Source organism: Apodemus sylvaticus, chromosome 13, assembly GCF_947179515.1.
Source record: "Apodemus sylvaticus chromosome 13, mApoSyl1.1, whole genome shotgun sequence".
Classification (NCBI taxonomy): domain Eukaryota; kingdom Metazoa; phylum Chordata; class Mammalia; order Rodentia; family Muridae; genus Apodemus; species Apodemus sylvaticus.
The window spans coordinates 2,835,036-2,857,439 of record NC_067484.1 but is presented as its reverse complement, the minus strand read 5'-3'; the positions used below and the strand labels follow the sequence as shown (position 1 = coordinate 2,857,439).

The following is a 22,404-nucleotide window of genomic DNA, read 5'->3' as shown; positions in this document are numbered from 1 at the left end:
GGGGATCCTAGGAGTAAAAGATCTTTTAAAGAGTATAAGATCACATAGAATGATCTCTCAATCACTCTATCATTCCTGAAAGGGGATATATTAGAATGACTTACAGGATGCAGTCTGCCTTATTCCACAACAGCCATATAGGAAGCAAAGTCCAAGAATACAGAAGTTCTCAGTTCCTGTGGCTGGAAGTCTCTGCTGCTCTTCAGTAGAAGATGGAATAACAGACAAGCAAGCTCTAAGCCAGTGAAGTAATAAGATTTACTATCTAGGAGAGAGCAAATGGACAATGTGAAAGCTTTCTTACTCTGTGTTCTAATATAGGCCCCAGGATGAAGGTGTGGCCCAAATTAAAGGTGTGTGTTCCAGAATCAATCTCTGGATTAAAGCTGAGTGTCTTCTGCTGGGTGTGGTGACACATGCCTTTAATCCAAGCACTATCAGAGTGAATCATGCAGGTGGAAATCTATGAGTAGCCTGGTTCCATAGACATATTGGGTTCCAAGACAGCCATTAGTCTTACAGAGAAACCCTATTTCATGATAACAACATCACAAAGTCCTGTGGCTTTCTTCCACCATATCCAGATTAAAGGCCTGTGTCTTTCAAGCTCAAAAAATTCTGCATTAAAGTCCAGTCTTCCAACTTCAAAGACACTGAATACTTTCTACGAACTAAACAAAAATCCCCTGAAGGTGTGTCCTTAAGTTTTGGATTTTTGGTTAATTGGAGATTTAATCAAGTTGACAACAAAGAATGGCGACCACAGAGAGGGTTTCATGGAAAAATATAATATGAGCAGGGCCTTGCAGACCCAAGAATGACACCATGAGATTTGAAACAAGGAACAGCTGTAGTCCTATTTATCAGTCCATTTATCAGTGATAAATACCAGGCAATCTTGGAGCTCATTTCTCTCGCTGGATATCAGGTGAGTGGTCAGATTCTCCAATTTATTTTCTTACTTCTTGATAACAATTGTTTGGGGGAGGATATTTGTGTCATACCCCAGCCTCTGCAGCTAGAGGAGCACAAGTAAACTCGCAAAGTGGGAAGGCATAGAGAATACACAGACCAGGCTGAGGACCAAAGAGAAAGAGAGCACACCTGGAATCCAGTGAGACAGAAAAGACTTTGGCACAGGCTTGAAATGCCTGCTCTGTGGATCTCAGCTCTCCCATCATTCTGTAGAGATTTGGATATCTAAACAGACAGGCATTTTGGCTGCCTCCCAACGCATGTTTATGATGACCTCAAAGATGGCCTCCCCATGGTTTTTAGTAACTGCACAGGGTGCTACTTGGCTTCAGAGCCCCCAGATGGAAAGCTACAGAATCCAGAAAACATGGCAGAGTCCCCAAGCACCCATATGCAGTGTTCATAATCAGATGCGCTATCGTGGATTCTAGGCCCATGACTGTGGATTAAATAGTTGCATATGGCAAAACATTATCAAAAGACTGAACAATTCATCCAACAGAAAGACTAAAGCAATCTAGAGCTGGAAAAATATCTGGTTTCTGATTCTGAGAGTTGTGTGGCTGCATTAGAGATGTGTCTGACACCCAATCTGCTGATTCAGTAAGGTCAGGGGATCATTCTCAGGGCTAAGTTTGTCAGAGGAGGTCTGAGAATGTAAGGTCTCATAAGAATATTTTGCTCTGAGTTACTATAATCTCATATCTCCTGTTCCTATAAAAGCAAACTGGATGTAAAATGTTGAACTGATAGAAACTGGGAAATATTTCCTCCCTGACTCTTTATGGACTCCTCTTGAGCCCAGGTTACACCCCCGTCCATGGTCAGTAAGTGGAAAATATAGAAACTCACAATATAATAGCTTTGAAATAGCCAGTTTGTGTCTTTGGGGTGGACAAACTAATGTACTAGAATCCTCACCTTTCAGGAATTATAGTCAGAAAAGTTCATTAAATTCACTGTGTCAGCATTTCCTCTTACAAACTACTGGGAAGCCAGGCTCAAGTGTGCCTGCTTCAGGATTTTTCACATCACTGTTCCATGAGTCACTGTGCCTTTCCCATAACCACATCTTCCTTGCTGGTTTACAGTGAGATGGAAAGTGATCTTCCTTTGGCCTCTCTCTCATTTCTCTAAGCTCCCCATTCTCACTCTCAAGTACACTCCTCCTCCATCTTGGACACATAAATATGGGTGAACTCTCTAGGGACTAATTGAAAGCCCTGAGAGCAGTGGGTGTTGTGGCATCACTGGAGACATCACAGGGGATGCCTAGAGCTCTCCAGGATACACTAGACTGTTCAGACAAGGGATTGTTTATGTCATGGGGAACAGGATTTTTCTTCCTGTTAATGCTCTCCCTTTACTGAACAGAAGCTGAGGCGCCCATCCCGGGAGACTCTCCTGGGACACAAATGTTGATCACCTCAATTTCAAAAGTCACAGGTCTCAGCCACTGAGATTTGTCAATGTCAGAACAATGGGAAAGTGCTGTTCTTTATTTCCAAATGTGTTAGCTGTGGAGACCTGGGTCAGGATGGAGAGAAGAGCCAGCCCATCACGTTGGCAGCAGAAGACTTGAGATGTACACTTTCTTCCTAGGCTTTGGCTGCATGAACTTGTTAGAAGGCAGTTCCAGGGTCACCTTCAGCATGTGGAGATTCAGGACAGGAGGGACGTTCTCAGGATTATCTTGCTTGGAGATGATGGCTGTGGACAGGGATCAGGAAAACAAGATGACTCAGATCTGACACTGACTGAGAGATGAAAACAAAGGGTATAGTATAATCTCTGTGTTACATCCTCTGTCAGTCAGGCTGTGAGATACAGATGTCCCTAGACACTCCCCACCAGATGTGCGTCCACATCTGTCAATGAACGTCAAATTCTACATGTCCCAAACAGCCCCGGTCTGTCTCTTAGCCTTAGAAATATGTACAAAAATGTTTAAAATTGAATATTTTCATGGAAAATAATATATAAAATGGTACACATATTAAACATTTCTAAACTAACTGAAGTGTTAAGTAGAAATATTTTCTCATAAAATTGTAGATTTTCATTGAAAATATTTCTGAATAAAATTGAAGAAATATATTGAAAAAAATCCAACAAAGAAGGAGAACTACAGGCCAATATCCCTTATGATGCAATATACTCAATAAAATTTATGCCAATCAAATCCAAGATGATCATTCACTATGAGCAAGTAGGCTTCATCCCAGGGATGCAGAAATGGTTCAATATACCGGAAATCCATCTATTCAATCCACTATTTAAAAACTCAAAAAAAAATCCACATGGTTATTACATTAGATGCTGAAAAAGCATTTGACAAAAGTCAGCAACCTTTCATTCTAAAAGTCTTGGAAAAAGCAGGAAATCAATGCTCATACCTAAACATAATAAAAGCAATATACAACAAACCGGTAGCCAACATCAAACTAAATGTAGAGAAACTTGAAGCAATCCCACTAAAATCAGGGACTAGACAAGGCTGCCCCCTCTCTCCATATCTTTTCAATATAGTTCTTGAGGTACTAGCTAGAGCAATTAGACAACATAAGGAGATCAAAGGGATACAAATTGGCAAGGAAGAAGTCAAACTATCACTATTTGCAGATGGTATGATAGTATACTTAACTAACCCAAAAAAAACTCCACCAGAGAAATCCTACAGCTGATAAACAACTGAAGCAAAGTGGCAGGTTATACAGTCAACTCAAGCAAATCAGTAGCCTTCCTATACCCAAAGTATAAGCAGGCTGAGAAAGACATTAGGGAAATGACACCCTTCATAATAGCCGAAAGAACAATATAAATATCTTGGTGTGACTCTAAGCAAAGAAGTGAAAGAACGTGTAACAAGAACGTCAGGTCTCTGAAGAAGGATATTGAAGAAGACCTCAGAAAATGGAAAAACCTTCCATGCCTGTGGATGGGCAGGATTAATATAGTTAAAATAGCCATCTTGCCAAAAGCAATATACAGATTCAACACAATCCCCATCAAAATCCCAAATCAGTTCTTCAAAGAAATATAAAGAGTAATTCTAAAATTCATCCGGAATAATAAAAAAACCAGGATAGCTAAAATTATTCTCAACAGTAAAGTACTTCTGGGTTAATCAGTATCCTGGACCTTGATCAATACTACAGAGCAATAGTGTTAAAAAAAATGCATGGTATTGGTACAGTGACAGGCAGGTAGATCAATGGAATAGGATTGAAGACCCAGAAATGAACCCACACACCTATGGTCACTTGATCTTTGACAAAGGATCTGAAAACATCCAGTGGAGAAAAGATCGCCTTTTCAACAAATGATGCTGGTTTAATTGGAGGTCAGCATGCAGAAGAATGCGAATTGATCTATCCTTATCTCCTTGTACTAAGCTCACCTCCAAGTGGATCAAAAACCTCCACATAAAACCAGACACTCTGAAACTAATAGAAAAGAAACTGGGGAAGACCCTTGAAACAGGCACAGGGGAAAAGTTCCTGAACAGAACACCAATAGCTTATGCTCTAAGATCATAAATTGACAAATGGGGCCTCATAAAATTACAAAGTTTCTGTAAGGAAAAGAACACCATCAAAAGGAAAAAACAGCAACCAACAAAATTACAAAGTTTCTGTAAGGCAAAGGACACTGTCAAAAGGACAAATCAGCAACCAACAAATTGGGAAAGGATATTCACCCACCCTACATCTGATAGAGGGCTAATATCCAATATATTCAAAGAACTCAAGAAGTTAGACCCCAGGGAACCAAATAACCCTATTTAAAAATGGGGTACAGATCTAAACAAAGAATTTTCACCTGAAGACATTCAGATGGCCGAGGGGCACCTTAAGAAGTGCTCAACATCATTAGTCATTAGGGAAATGCAGATCAAAACAACCCTGAGATTTCACCTTACACCAGTCAGAATGGCTAAGGTCAAAAATTCAAGAGACAGCAGGTGTTGGTGAGGATGCAAAGAAAGAGGAACACTCCTCCACTGCTGGTGGGGCTGTAAGATGGCACAACCACTGCGGAAATCAGTCTGGAGGTTCCTCAGAAAACTGGACATGACACTTCCAGAGGACCCTGATATACCTCTCCTGGGCATATACCCAAAGGATTCCCCGGCATGCAATAAAGACACATGCTCCATTATGTTCATAGTAGCCTTATTTATAATAGCGAGAAGCTGGAAAGAACCCAGATTCCCCTCAAAGGAGGAATGGATACAGAAAATGTGGTATATTTACACAAAGGAATACTACTCAGCAATTAGAAACAATGAATTCACAAAATTTTTAGGCAAATGGTTTGATCTGGAAAATATCATCCTTAGTGAGGTAACCCAGTCACAAAAGAATACACATGGAATGCAATCTCTGATAAGTGGATATTAATTAGTTCAGAAGCCCTGAATACCTAAGGCACAAATCACATAACAAATGACTCCCATGAAGAAGTATGGAGAAGGTCCTGATCCTGAAAAGGATTGATCTAGCATTGGAGGGGAATATAAGGACAGAGAAGAAAAGGAGCGAGGTAATAGGAGAATGGATGGAGAGAAGACGGTTTATGGGACTTATGGGGAGGGGGGATCCGGGAAAGGGGAAATCATTTGGAATGTAAACAAAGAATATAGAAAATAAAAATATTAATAAAATGGCCATCTTGCCAAAAGCAATCTACAGATTCAATGCAATCCCCATCAAAATACCAACTCAGTTCTTCATAGAGCTAGAAAGAGCAATTCTCAAATTCATCTGGAATAACAAAAAACCCAGGATAGCTAAAACTATTCTTAACAGTAAAAGAACTTCTGGGGCAATCAAAATCCCAGACCTCAAACATTACTACAGAGCAATAGTGATAAAAACTGCATGGTATTGCTACAATGTCAGGCAAGTGGATCAATGGAATAAGATTGAAGACCCAGATATGAACCCACACACCTATGTTCACTTGACCTTCTACAATTGAGCTGAAAGCATCCAGTGGAAAAAAGATAGCCTTTTCAACAAATGGTGCTGGTTCAACTGGAGGTCAGCATGCAGAAGAATGCAAATTGATCCATTCTTGTCTCCTTGTATTAAGCTCAACTCCAAGTGGATCAAGGACCTCCACATAAAACCTGACACACTGAAACTAATAGAAAAGAAACTGGGGAAGACTCCTGAGGACATGGGCACAGGGAAAAGTTCCTGAACAGAACACCAATAGCTTATGTTCTAAGATCAAGAATTGACAAATGGGACCTCAGAAAACTACAAAGTTTCTATAAGGCAAAGGACACTGTCAAAAGGACAAAATGTCAACCAACAGATTGGGAAAGGATCTTCACCAACCCTAAATCTGACAGAGGGCTAATATCTAATATATACAAGAACTCAAGAAGGTAGAACCCAGAGAACCAAATAATCCTATTAAAAAGTGGGGTACAGAGCTGAATAAAGAATTTTCACATGAAGAACTTTGGATGGCTGAGAAGCACCTTAAGAAATGTTCAACATCATGGGAAGGGGTGGGTGGGAGGACAGGGGGAGAGAAGGGGGCTTATGGGACTCTTTGGGAGTGGGGAAATCATTTGAAATGTAAATAAAAAATATATCGAATGAAAAAAAAGATTCAAAAAAAAAAAAGAAATGTTCAACATCTTTAGTCATTAAGGAAATGCAAATCAAAAATTGATCCATTCTTATCTCCTTGTACTAAGCTGAAGTCCAAGTGGATCAAGGACCTCCACATACAACCAGACACACTGAAACTCATAGAAAAGAAACTGAGGGAGAACCTTGAACACATAGGCACAGGGGAAAATTCCCTGAACAAAACATCTTATGCCTTAAGATCAAGAATTGTAAAATGGGACCTCAGAAAATTACAAAGTTTCTGTAAGACAAAGGACACTGTCAATAGGACAAAACAGCAACCAACAAATTTGGAAAAGCTTTTTACCAACCCTACATCCCACAGAGGGCCAATATCCAATATATACAAAGGACTCAAGAAGTTAGACTCCAGAGACCCAAATAGCCATTTTAAAAAAGTGGTGTACAGAACTAAACAAAGAATTTTCACCTGAGCAATATCAATTGGCTGAGAAGCATGTAAAGAAATGTTCAACATCCTTAGTCATCAGGGAAATGCAAATCAAAACATCCCTGAGATTTTACCTCACTCCTGTCAGAATGACTAAGATAAAAAAACTCAGGAGACAGCAGGTGCTAGAGAGGATGTGGAGAAAGAGAAACACTCCTCCACTGTTGGTGGGATTGCAAGCTGATACAACCACTCTGGAAATCAGTTTTGCAGTTCCTCAGAAAACTGGGCATAATATTATCAGACGACCCTGCTATACCTCTCCTGGGCATATACCCAGAGGATTCCCCAGCAAGTAATAAGGACACATGCTCCACTATGTTCACTGCAGCCCTATTTATAAAAGCCAGAAGATGGAAAGAACCCAGATGTCCCTCAACTGAGGAATGGATACAGAAAATGTGGTATACACACACACACACACACACACACACACACACACACACACACACACACAATGAAGTACTATTTGGCCATTAAAAAACAATTCATAAAATTCTTAGTCAAATGGATGGAAGTGGAAAATATCATCCTGAGTGAGGTAACCCAATCAGAAAAGAACACTCATGGTATGCACTCACTGATAAGTGGGTATTAGCCCAGAAGCTTGGAATACCCAAGGCACGTTTCACATATTAAATGATGCCCCAAAAGGAGGAAGAACAAAGTATGGCTAATAGGGTTCTTTGTAGCAAGGGGAAAAATACCCACAGAAGGAGATACAGAGACAAAATGTGGAGCAGAGTCTGAGGTAAAGACCACCGAGAGACTATCCCACCCACGGATCCATCCTATATACTGTTACAAAACCCAGACACTATTGTGGATGCCCACAAGTGCTGGCTTACAGGAGCTGGATATAGCTACCACCTGGGAGGCCCTCCAATGCATGACAAATACAGAGCGGAACACTCCCTGCCAGCCACTGAACTGAGCACAAGGTCTGCAATGGGGGAGCTAGAGAAAGGACTCAAGGAGCTGAAGGCATTTGCAGCACCATAGGAGGAACAATGATATGCATCACTCAGTACTTCCTGAGCTCCCAGGGACAAAACCATCAACCAAAGAGTACACACAGAGTTACCCATGGCTCCTGACACATCAGCAGCAGAGGATGGTCTTGTTAGACACCAATGGCAGGAGAGGCTTTTGGTTATGGAAAGACTTTATGCCATCATGTATAAGAATACCAAGACAGGGAAGCAGGGGAGGGTTAATTGGGAAAGAGGAGATGGCTTATGGGATTTTCAGGGGAGGGGGGAACCAGGAAAGGGGACAACATTTGAAATGTAAATAAAGAATATATCTAATTAAAAAAAAGAACAAATTATGGTTATTGGAGTACTTTAAAATGATCCTGAATTTTTTTAATGTCACACATGGATGCAATGCACTTAGATTGTATTCACCCATTTGGCAGTCTTCCTACCTTCTATGGATCTATCTCTACATTCATAACTTGTCCAAACTTCATACATTGTGTTTTCTATTGCCCATCACAAGTTCTGGTATATGTATATTCAAAGATGTGTAAGGTTATTTGGTGCTTGGCTCATCTCCTAGGCTCAAACATTTATGAAACACTTCCTCTCTATTCCCAGAAGCCATGAGCTGTCAATGGCTCCTCAGTTAAGGCTGGAGTGTCATGAACCCCTCCCTCATAATAGAAAGTTGACTGGTCTACTGTTGTGTGTGTGTTCTATGTAAAGAACCACAAATGTTGTGAGTTTATGAGTGCAGCAGTCCTGACATATCCAGTAGATATAGTTTTTGTCTGATCCTCTCTCACATCTTGCTCCCTGAAAATTTCCACTGTATTTTCCATGATGTTACTGAGCCTTTCGGGAGAGGCATGATGTAGATTTCCCATGTATGACTGGACATTACAGAGTGACTCATTCTCTGCAAATTGGTCAGTGTGATAACCACCTTGACAGCACACTGAAATTTCTCTTATGAGTTCTGAGTGTTGCGCTAATTGAGCTATAGTTATAAAAATTTGGAGTAGTGTGAAACTATGTCCATTTATGAAAATAGTGCAATTTATGATGCTTGGGGGGGTCCCCAACCATGAATTCCTGGCTGAATTTGTAACACTAGGTGTTGTGTAGAGCAATGATTCTCAATCTTTTGGCCACAAACATTTGTGAAGCTATATTTCATATCTTAGTAACCTGCACTCATAAATTTATTTTTGTTGCCACAATTCTAATTTTTCTATGGAGCAGTGACTCAGGTCCTAAGAGCATTGGAAATAAGTGTTTTCCAACAGTTACAAGTCACTAGTTGAAAACTGTTACTATAAAACAAGCACCATATCCAAACAGAAAGTGACTGCTTGTGCCATAATACTTGTGCTACCAATGTGACAACGAGAGTATTTTATTTACTAGGACAGCCAATATTGTAGGTCACAGTATTCATAGCTGACTAATACTATTAAGGAATTCCTTCTTCCAAAATCTTGAATGCATCTCATGTGGTATGGAATAAACCCAGCAAGGTTGAAACATCTGGCCAATATGAATTTGATTTGTCATATCTCATGTTCAAAGCATGTGTTGTCTTCAGCAAGAGGATCTTACCATAAATTTCTGGTTGGTAACTAAGAGCACAGGCAATAGTCTGTATTATTTGGGGTGTCTCCAAAAACTCAAGGGAGACATCTTACACACTGCTTATTAGGTGGCAAGTTCTGGCTTCTAAGATGAACATAATATTCCGTGTAGCATAACCCAAAAGAAACACTCATGCATTCACAGGCCTATCGTATGGCATTTTCATGGACTTTTAGTGTCAGTTATCCTTCCCAACATCCCCACCCCTGGTCCATCCTTAGCCATTTCCCTGATGATATAATGAAATTCAGTTTTCTGGAATGGTTAAAATGTATCATGATCATAAATGTTTGGGGGTTTCCATAAACAGAAATATATATGAGTATGTATGTATGTATGTATGTATGTATGTATGCGTGTGTCTTTGTATATACATATGTATCCTTGTTGTTTCTTTATGGGAATTCTTCCACAAATTGTGGTATATATGAATTTATCTTCCTATGATTAATTATGCATTTTAAAGTTGGCATTATTGTGCCATTTTGACCTAAAAATATAGACTTTTATTAAAAGATTGATTTTATGGTTAAAAATCATATGTAGGAATGTCAAATTGACAATATGTACTTGGGATTGTTAGCCTTTATTGTCCTTATGACTATGAAGATATTCCAGTGAGGTTCAATTGACGGCAGAAGAGCCAATTTGAATCATGCCACTTCTGGTGTAGAGGATTAATAAATAACCTTACACCCATAAATGAGAAGTAACAGACAATGCCTTGGAGCTAGAGAGCTGGATCGCCTTTAAAAGCATGTGATGATCTTGCAAAAGAACTGAGTATAGTTCCCAGCAAATTCACTGTGGTTCACCACTTACTGTAGCTACATTTCCAAAGGATCCAACACACACTTCTTGCCTCTGTGTGAAGTAGGCGTGCATGTTGAGTATATACATATATCATGCACACTGACATACACAACGTTTTAAACATTTAAAGTTTTAAAATTTTATTAAAATGTTTTGGAAATGGAGAGAATTCTTGGTACTTAAGAGCACTGACTGCCCAAGTGTTATTTCCACATCAATGGTGGTGCAAATCTATTGCTTACTAATATCTTAAGTGGTACAATGCCTGGATATTAACTCTTCAGTTATTTTTCACATGTTGTAAACAAACATACATGCAAGAAAAATAACCATTTATAAAAAAATAAAAATGATATTGTACACAAGAAGACACACACACACGCACAACACACACAGAGACACACACCGCACATATCAAAACAAAACAAAGCAAGCATATATCTTTTCCTGAGCCATAAGATAATATCTAGTCTCCCCACAGTATTTAATTTTTCATGTTCACCTTACTTTGACAATTAACACATACCATTTTGTATAAAATAATAATCCTGTATATATATGTTCAAAAATTGCTCAACATTTGATAGTAAAACTTTGTGGAATGACGATGATAAAATAACTAATCTACATGATATAGACATCAGATATAGAAAGATTTATATTTTCAAAATGCTGTGCTAACATTGCACCACATACAAAATCTTATGCCAGTGTACAAAAAAAACCAGACAATGAAGTCTCATGCTTTTCTTTGAGAAAGCTAATTATTATGAAAGCAGGGTAGAAAGAGGCTGGAACTAGCCTTTATATTGCTGATGAGAACAAAAGGGCAAAATATAGGAAAGTTTATTTCTAGAAGTGTAAATACATTTACGCCCTGTAGCATCGGATATTTAGAGTAGGTTGTAATGGCAGCCACAACGGAGGAGAATGAATAAGAAAGGACAAAAGTGAACACCAGGATGAGGGTAGTTTTCATGTTTTCAAGAGAGATTTTTAAAAAATCTTGAGCATTGTAAACATGAATGACTTGTTTCTTAGGCCTGTAGAGCATACTCACCATGGAGACACTTGAACAGATCAGGAAACCCAGACACAGTCCATCACAGAAGCACAAGAAGAGCACATACAGTGCAGTTTCAAAATTACCTGAAGCAAACCATAAAGAGTAACCATAACTCATCCTGTGAGTCGTATTTTTGTTGTAACTTGGACCTGACACTTTTGTAGGAGTCAAGATGTTTAGAAATAAATGCACATTCCAGCTAAGTGAGCAGGAGGGACTGAGGTACTTGGAGCTCTGTGTTTAAGCATCATTCTTCTGGAGTTGCTGGGGCTGATCGTGATTGCTTAGAGCAACTCAATAGACACATTGTATAAAGGGACATCCCCCTGGTTATTTGGTAAATATGCATTATCAATTTACATCCAAAAAATCAGGAAATCTTTTAGTTCATAATCTAACAGTGTCTGTGGAGTGTCTTGAGATGATAAACAGGCAATTAACAAGAGTCAAGTGCTCTATGATCAGGTCCTTGGGCATTAAATGTTTTCCAGTGAATTTCAAAATGACAAAATAGTATTGAGGAATTGCTAAGCGTTCTCACCATAATCTGGGAGAAGAGGAAAATTCCCAGTGCAATCTTTTCTTTTTTTTAAAATTCCCATTTATTTTTTATTTTATTTTTTTAGTTACATTTTGTTTTTATTAATTAATTTTTTACACTCCATATTTTATTCCCCCCACCCCATCCACCTGTACCTCCTCCCCATGCCCCTGACTCCACATGGATGTCTCCACCCCTCACCCCACTGGCCTCTAAACTCCCTGGGGCCCCCAGTCTCTTGAGGGTTAGGTGCATCACCTCTGAATGAATACAGACCCAGCAGTCCTCTACTGTATGTGTGTTGGGGACCTCATATCAGCACCAGCTGTATGTTGCCTGTTTGGTGGTCCAGTGTTTGAGAGATCTCAGGGGTCGTGATTAAACGAGACTGCTGGTCCTCCTAAAGGATTGCCCTTCTCCTCAGCTTGCTTCTTTCAGCCTTTCCTAATCCAACAATGAGGGTCAGCTGCTTCTGTCCATTGGTTGAGTGAACATATCTGCATCTGGATCTTTCATCTGCTTGTGGAGTCTTCTGGAGTGCTGTCATGCTTGGTTCCTATTTGTGAGTGCTCCATAGCCTCAGTAATTGTGTCTTGGGACCACCCCTTGAGGTTCCCTCTCCCTACTGTCAGTCATTTCATCTAAGGTCCCTCCTTTTGAGTCCTAAGAGTTTCTCACCTCCCTGGTCATTGGTACATTCTGGAGGGTCTCCCCAACCTCCTATCTCCCGAGATTGCCTGTTTCCACTCTTTCTGCTGTCCCTCAGGGCTTCAGTCCTTTTCCCTCACCCAATACCAGATCATGTTCCCCTCTCCCTCCACTCACTCCCCCCCACCCCCGTCTACTTTCCTTCCAGATCCTTTCCAGATCCCTCCCTCCATCCCCATTTGTGATTGGCTTATTCTCCCTCCCAAGTAGGACTGAGGCGTCCTCACCTGGGCACTTCAGCTTGAAGTGAGTACTTTATGAGTAATGTGGACTATATCTCAGGAACTCTCTACTTTTTAACGTCCACTTATTAGTGATCACATACCATGCTTGTCATTTTGGGTCTGAGTTACCTCACTCAGCATGATATTTTCTAGTTTCATCTATTTGCCTGCAAAATTCAAGATGTCCTCATTCTTAATAGCTGAGTGATATTCCATTGTGTAAATGAACCACATTTTCTGTATCTATTCTCCTGTCGTGGGACATCTGGGTTGTTTCCAGCTTCTGGCTATCACAAATAATGCCACTATGAACATAGTGGAGCATGTGCCCCTGTGGCATGGTGGGGCATCTTTTTGGTATATTCCCAAGAGTGGTATTGCTGAGTAGATCTATTTCCAATTTTCTGAGGGACCTCCACATTGATTTCCAGAGTGGTTGTACCAGTTTGCAATCTCACCAGCAGTGGCTCCTCTTTCTCTACATCCTCTCCAACATGCATTGTCACCTGTGGTTTTGATCTTAGCCATTCTGATTGGTGTAAGGTGGAATCTTAGAGTCATTCTGATTTGCATTTCTCTGATCACTAAGGACTTTGTACATTTCTTTAGGTGCTTCTAGCCATTTGAGATTCTTCAGTTGTGAAATCTTGGTTTAGCTCAATTCCCAATTTTTGATTGGGTTGTTAGGTGTTTTGGTGATTAGTTTCTTGAGTTCTTTATATATTTTGGAAATTAGCCCTCTATTGGATGTGGGGTTAGTGAAGATTTTTCCCAATCTGTAGGTCACAGATTTGTCTTATTTTCAAATGCAATTTTCATTCTAATAAAGAAGAAAATAAATTTATTATTGATATGAGATCCTAGAAATACATTAAAGATTGCATTATTGTATGATGTTAGCTAAAATAATACATTTATTACCTCATTGTATTTATATAGCTTTCCCATTGAATAATATTTAAAGCTTTACTCCTTATCAAAGTAAATATTCTCTATTTTTAAATGGAAAGTTTGGGATATATTTACTGAAGAAAAATGTTTTCACTGCCCAAGTTGTTGAATGACTTTTAACATAGCAATCAAGAGGTAGAGGCAGACAAACATATAAATTTGAGGCTAGCCTACTCTATAGCGTTATTTCCAGGACAGCAAATGAATTATAAAGCAAAACCCTGTCTCTAATAACGTGCCTCCCAAATGATTAACATTTTCATTTCTTTTGACCAAACACAATGATTTGGCGTCTATTTTCAAAGAAAGAATTTTTTAAGACATGCTATTATTTCATAAATTTAGAAGAAACAGAATTCAAATTTCACCAAAATAAAACCCAACAGAAAATATTTGAAAGTTGGACTTAGAAAGATGTATTAAATCCTCAGAATTTATAAAACATATTTCATTTTAATATTTATTTTGTTTAAATTATGTGTGTGTGCTGGGGTTGGTTGTATGTGAGTGTGAGAGCTAGTAGGGCCCAGAATATTGCAGTCTACTGTATCTGGATTTGAAGATGGTTGTGAGTCATTGATTGAAAGTAAGAATTGAACTCAAATCCAAGGTAATAGCAATATGCACTCATAAACACTGGTTTATCCCTCTACCCAACAAAAATATTTGAAACTGTATTTGAAGAAAACTAAGTGATGTAACCCAATCACAAAAGAATACACATGGAATGCAGTCACTGAGAGATGGATATTAATTTGCCCAGAAGCTCTGAATACTCAAGACACAATTAACATATCAAATGATTCCCAAGAAGAAGGAAGTAGAAGACCCTGATCCTGGAAAGACTTGATCCAGCATTGTAGGGGAGTACCAGGACAGAGAAATGGGAGGGGGTGATTGGGGAATGGGAGGAGGGAAGAGGGCTTATGGGACTTATTGGGAGGGGGGAACCAGAAAAGGGGAAATTATTTGGAATGTAAACAAAGAATATAGAAAATTTAAAAAATAATAAGAAGAAAACTAAAACAAAAGATAAGAAAGATGAATTCTACACTTGGAAAATTTTCCTATAAATTTATATTTATATTTTGGAAAATTTACATTTTCCAAAATGTATGCAAAATCAGGCTCAACATCACAAATTAAGGTAACACTATGAGTGGATGTAAATCAAAGTTGTGATGAGAGATCATCACATACTGTATAAACAGATATTAATCAAAGCAAATTCAAATGAATAAAACAGGGGTTAAAGCCCAGGAGTCCTTATTTTGCCACATGCCTAGCAACTATTCAAGTTAGTATTGATTTTCTTTAAAAATAATGGGTAAATTATAACCCAGTTCCAATTATAATGATACAAACATAAGCAGATATGAAAGAATCCAACGAAAGCCAAGAAAGGACGAGTTTTTCGTAAAATAGATACATTAGGAGTCTGAGTTTCCCTGTCATTTGCTCTGTTGAACTTCAGCAGTTCTCAGGACAATTTGAGAACACACGATCATATTTACTTGAATGTTTAGTTGGATTTGGTGGTCAGAACTTCTGATCCTGAATAACTTTTTGTAAAATGGATAATCACTTGCAGAAAACAGTATTATGTTTATATTCCCTCACATTGCACAAAAATTAATAATTTTTTTAAGAATTACATTTTTCAAAAGATGAAATACTAAAACTCTCAGAGGAAAATATTAGCAAAACAAGATACAGGTTGAGGCAACTGCACTCAGGAGAATAGGGAATGCACCAAGAATTAACTAGTAGAACTTTGTAAAATTAAAAGCTTTCTGCATTTTATGGGACAGTAAGTGTGGAATGAAAATATAACCTGCAGAGTAGGAGGAAAACATTGACTTTTGCACTTTAATCATGAGCTTAATACTTAGAATTGATAGGGGAAAATAAAGATTAAACAGTAATCAGTCAATTAATGAAATTCCAGTCATCAAAATATTTAATGAAATGGGCAGAGATTCCACTATAAAGAAACCCAGAAGTACAGTAAAAGCATTTGAGAAGTGTTCAACATAAATACCTTTCCAGGAAATGCAAATTATAAACACTTTGACAATACATAGCACACCTTAGAATGATTATCACCAAGAGAATAGATGAGAACAAATGCTGACAATGGTGTGGTGGAAAAGTAATCCTCATTCTATACTGGTGGGATGACAAAGTGCTACATTCCTTATAGAAATAAAACAAAGATTTCTCAAGAAATTAAATATAGAATTACCATATAATGCAGCCATATAATTTCTGGGCATGCACCCAAAGGACTCTATGTCCTACCACTGAGATGCTTGCACATCCATGTAAGCTGCTGCCTTATACACAATAACAAATAAGTGATGCCCCTCCTAGGTGTTCATCAGCAGATAATGGATGTATGGTATCTTTACTTTCAGGAACTAGATCACTTGCAAACAATTCAGCAAGGTAACAGACTCAGGAAAAACCAAGGTCACATGTTGTTTGTTAAATAGGGACATGGTCATATGAATGTACGTGGAGACAAAAAAGTTATGGGCTAAAGGGAGACCAAAAGATAGAGACAAAAGACATGTTGAGGAATCAAAGGGAGAGTAATAAACAGAGCATATGTGTCAATGAAGTGAATAGTATTATACAGGATACACAGAGGTGCAAAAAGGTGTTGAAGGGACTGCTGAAGAAATTTGCAAGAGGAGAGTCAAAAATAAATTTGTGTGAAAATGTCAGCATGAAACCTAATACTATGTATGCTAGTTAGAAAAACCCACACCAATAAAGGATTATAGTTTTATAGTAAATATTGCCATGGAATAATGACTGTTCTAACAGTTGGTGCAATATTACCAATTTACACTCTATACTTATATTGCCATGGTCATTCTTGTGTTGTATGGTTTCTTCTATGGAATAAATGTATATTCCTCCTTGATGTGTAGAATATATTTTAATAATTTCATTCCTATAAGAAATGAATCTTCTAAGACATTTCTTTTTTGTAATCTAAGACATTTCTTATGCTTTATTAATTTTTTGCTATTATAAATACCTTTCTGGAGATGTTCTTATAGTGTATTGTCCTATGTATATAAAATACGTTTTCATGTGGAAGAGAAAGTGCTGTTTCATCCACCAATTCCACTTCTTAGCATAATTAAAAAGTAATTGAAAAGCCAGGCAATGGTGGTGCACGCCTGTAATCCCAGCACTTTGGGAGGCAGAGGCAGGCGGACTTGAGTTTGAGGCCAGCCTGGTCTACAGAGTGAGTTCCAGGACAGCCAGGGCTACACAGAGAAACACTGTCTCAAAAAAAAAAAAAAAAAACAAACAAATTTTAAAAAAAGTAATTAAAATTAGGGTCTTGAATTGATACTTCCTTAGACACTTCCATAGCAGAACTTTCCAAAACAGCTGAAAGATTAAATCATTCCAAATGTCTAGCAACAAACAATTCCAAGCAGACAGCATGATGCATACATACAGAGGTATAGCATTTATCCTTTGCAAAGAAGGTTGATGCATGCTAAATGAAGAAAGTATATAAGACAGTGAGGTGGTATCAGTAAAAAGAGAGACTCAGTAGTAGCTTACAGGAGGAACAGTGTTCACATGAGACAGTTCCCACTTCCTGAGCCATGTGTGTGTCCCTTTTGCCCACCTAATCTAGGCCTTGAACTGTTTTGCCTCCGTATATTGTTCCTTCCTTCCTTTCTTCCTCCCTTCCTTAATGTTTCCTTTCTTATTCCTTTTATCCCTCCCCTCTGTATTTCCTTTTCAGCAAAGATATTGAAATAAATTCTTCATACAGACTTTAATACAATTAAAAGAAGTATTCAGGAAGAAAATGAGATACAGCGAGCAGAAGCATGGATTCTCCGAGGACTGCTTTCTGTTATCTTTAGTTTTTACTGGTTCTGTGCTCTGGTTATTCACCTCAGCTCTGGGTGACCCCATGATGAAGACAGTCACCACCAGAAATTCGTCTCTGCTGAAACTTTGGTGAGACACTCTCCCTCACTTAAAGGGAGATCTAGTATTACCAAAAGATTGATGATTTTTAACTCAACAGTAAGTCTATGATGACAGCATCTCCACAAGGGTCTAAAGTAACTTATAGTAATCTTCCTGTCAGAAACAATACAAAACTTAGCAAAACAAGAAGTTAAAATTAAACGAGCTATCCAAGGAATCAATTAGGAATCAGGGCTGAACTTTTATGTCAGTACTTGGAGCAGAGAAGTTATGTCAGATAGACATGCAGAAGGAACTTCAGTGCTAGTAAAGTATAAGCAAGTTGCACGGCCTTGCCCCTGGAGCGCCATTCCTATCACCCAAGCATTCCAGACTGTTTCAGCACATCAAACTCCTTTGTTCCCAAAGACACTCAGGACAAATGGCTAACTAAAATGCCTATTGATAAACCAAAGCAGATTCTGGCTGCCAGACTCTCACAGCATTGCAAGTCACTCTTAGAGTTCTCATCCCAGTTCCCTACCCTAAACCTCTGTAGTCCATAGGCCTCATTCATTTTCCCTTGCTTCTCTTTCCTATAAAGCCAGATACGTTCACCATGTGCTCATGCTCTATTCTTCTCTTCCTCTCCTTCTCTTGGTCATTCTCTTGGCACTTTGTCTTCTTGCTTCTGTTAGTTGTCCTCTCTCCTCCTTCTTCTCTGCTTCTCTCACTCTACCTCCTCTCTCTTCTCATGGCGCATTCAGTCCACTGGCCATGTACTACCTTCTAGACCTGCTCAAGATGCTTCCTGATGTATCTGGATGTTTTACACCACATATGTACAATAATTCTTTCTCCTTGATTATCCCTTGGAATGGTTAGGTTCACATTTTCAATACAAAATGCCCAAGCACTAAGAGGTATGAGAGAAAGACGAGACATAGATCTACGTTCACCACATCTCTCAGGTCGAGATTTCAAAATGATTTGTCCAGGTGTGTGTCCTGGCAAGTGTGGGGTATTTAAATCAGATAATGCTTTTTTTTTATTTGATACATTTTTATTTACATTTCAAAAGATTTCTACTTTTCTAGACCCCCATTCCCAAAAGTTCCATCAGCCCACTTCACTCCCCCTGTTCTCCCACCCACCCCTTCTCACTTCCCTGTTCTGGTTTTGCCCTATACTGCTTCACTGAGTCTTTCCAGAACAAGGGGTCACTCCTCCTTTCTTCTTGTACCTCATTTGATGTGTGGATTATGTTTTGGGTATCCCAGTTTTCTAGGCTAATATCCACTTATTAGTGAGTGCATACCATGATTCATCTTTTGAGTCTGGGTTACCTCACTTAGTATGATGTTCTCCAGCTCCATCCATTTGCCTAAGAGTTTCATGAATTCATTGTTTCTAATGGCTGAATATACCACATTTTTTGCATCCACTCTTCTGTTGAGGGATACCTAGGTACTTTCCAGCTTCTGGCAATTATAAATAGGGCTGCTATGAACATAGTGAAACATGTATTCTTATTACATGCTGGGGATTCTTCTGGGTATATGCCCAGGAGTTGTATAGCAGAATCTTCTGGAAGTGAGGTGCCCAGTTTTCAGAGGAACCACCAGACTGATTTCCAGAGTGGTTGTACCAATTTGCAACCCCACCAGCAGTGGAGGAGTGTTCCTTTTCAGAGAATGTTTTTCATCCTGTGCCATATTCTCAGGGAGAAGAAGATGAATGTGCCTAAAAACTTACTCTGCTAATCACTGAAGGAAATACTCCATTAAGAACACTTTACATAGAATTTCATGAAGAATTAAAAAAGAATAAAGCCTGCACTCAGTAGTTCAGCAGCACCACAGCCAGCTGGGCACCTACCCTACCAGGAGTCATCTGCCCTGTAGGGAGGCAGTTAGGAGTTCCACGTTTAGAGATGAGGCACCTCCATTTTTGATCTTGTGACTATGTAGGGAGCAGACAGGTGTGCAGGGATTACCAGAATAGAAGACTTCTTAGGACACAGCCCACCAGGGTCCCACCTATTCCCAGGAGCTGGACAGCACCACCACAGCTAGGGGATATATCTGCTCTGCATTGATTCCCACAATTAGAGGTGAGGCCAACATCTTCTCTCCTACGACTGAGTGGGTTGTTGAAGCCAGGAATGCAGAGAACACCTGAGGGTAAGATCACTTGGGTCTTGGTCTGCCAGTGCCCAACCTGCACCCACGAGGCAGACAGCCCCACAGCAATCTGCACCAGGGGAAAGCTGGTCACCCAGGATTGCTGAGATAGGCTTGCAGGCACACAGTAGGGATAAGCACCAGCCAGAAACAGCAGGACCAAGTAACACCAGAGATAACCAGATGTCAAAAGGCAAATGTAGGAATGTTACTAACAGAAATCAAGGCAACATGGCATGATCCGAACCCAACTCTGCAACAACAGCAAGTCTTGGATACCCTAACACACCAGAAAACCAAGATTTAGATTTAAAATCACAGCTCATGAGGCTGATGGAGGGCTTCAAGAAGGATATAAATAACTCCCTTAAAGAAATACAGGAGAACACAAGAAGCCCTTGAAAAACTAATGGAAAACACAACAAAACAAGTGAAGGGATTAAACAAAGTCATCCAAGATCTAAAGATGGAGGTTGAAACAATAAAGAAATCACAAAGGGAAACAATTCAGGACATAGAAAACCTAGGAAAGATGTCAGGAGTCATGGATACAAGCATCAACGACAGAATACAAGAGATATAAGAGAGAATCTCAGATGCAAATGATACCATAGAAAGCATTCATACAACAGTCAAAGAAAATGCAAAAAGCTCCTGACCCAAAACATCCAGGATATCCAGGACAAAAATGAGAAGACCAAACCTAAGTATTATAGGTATAGAAGAGAGTGAAGGTTTCCAAATTAAAGGGCCAGTAAATGTTGTCAACAAACTTATAGAAGAAAACTTCCCTAACCTAAAGAAACAGATGCCCATGAACATACAAGAAGCCTACAGAACTCCAAATAGATTTGTCCAGAAAAGAAATTGCTCCCATCACATAATAACTAAAACACCAAATATACTAAAGAAAGAAATAATATTAAAAGCAGTAAGGGGAAAAGGTCAAGTAACATATAAAGGTAGACCTATCAGAATTACACCAGACTTCTTACCAGAGACTATGAAAGCTAGAGGAGCCTGGGCAGATGTCATGCAGACACTAAGGGAACACAAATGCCAACACAAACTGCTATATCCAGCAAATCTTTCAATTACCATAGATAGAGACATCAAGGTATTTCATGACAAAAACAAATTTACACAGTATCTTTCCACAAATCTAGCCCTTCAAAGGATAATGAATGGAAAATACCAACAAAACGAGGGAAACTACACATGAGAAACAGCAAGAAAGTAATCTTCTTTCAACAAACCAAATGAAAATAACCACACAAACATAAAACATTATATCAAAAATAGCAGGATGCAACAATCACTATTCCTTAATATCTCTTAACATTAATGGACTCAATTCCCCAATAAAAAGACATAGACTAACAGACTGGATACATAACCAAGACCCAACATTTTGCTGCATACAGGAAATGAATCCCAGTGTCAAAGACAAACACTAACTCAGAGTATAAGGCTGGAAAACAGTTTTCCAAGCAAATGGTCCCAGGAGACAAGCTGGAGTAGCTATTCTAATAAAGAATAATATAGAATAAAATAGACTTTCAACCAAAAGTCATCAAAAAAGACACAGAAGGATATTTTATGCTCATGGAAGGAAAAATCGACCAGGAAAAACTCTCAATTCTGAACATCTATGCTCCAAATACGAGGGCACCCTCAAGCATAAAAGAAACTTTACCAAAACTTAAGGCTTCACATCACACCCCACTCTTCTCAGTAGACCGATCAGGGAAACAGAAATGAAACAGAGACAGGATGAAATTAACAGACGTTTTGGACCAAATGCATTTAATAGATACCCGTAGAACATTTCATCCTAAATCAAAAGAATATACCTTCTTCCAAGCACCTCATGGTATCTTCTCCAAGATTGACCATGTAATTGGTCACAAAACAGACCTCAACAGATATAAGAAGATCGAACTAATCTCATGCCTACTATCAGAGCACTACGGAGTAAAGGTGGTCTTCACTAGCAACAAAAACAACGGAAAGCCCACATACACATGGAAGCTGAACAATGTTCTACTCAATGATAACTTGGTCAAGGAAGAAATAAAGGAAGAAGGCAAAACCAATTTAGGATTTAATGAAAATGAAGGCAAAACATACCCAAATTTCTGGGACACAATGAAAGCAGTGCTAAGAGGAAAACTCATAGCTCTGAGTGCCTACAAAAAAGAAGCTGGAGAGAGCATACACTAGCAGCTTAACAGCACACCTGAGAAGTTTAGAACAGAAAGCAGTCAATACA

The 22,404-nt window shown here is 38.9% G+C and overlaps 1 pseudogene; it reads right to left on the bottom strand.

Annotated features, from left to right (window-relative positions):
* Positions 1–11,268: 11,268 nt before the first annotated feature.
* LOC127663595 (vomeronasal type-1 receptor 2-like) lies at positions 11,269–21,965 on the bottom strand (annotated as a pseudogene).
* Between the last annotated feature and the right edge of the window lie 439 nt (positions 21,966–22,404).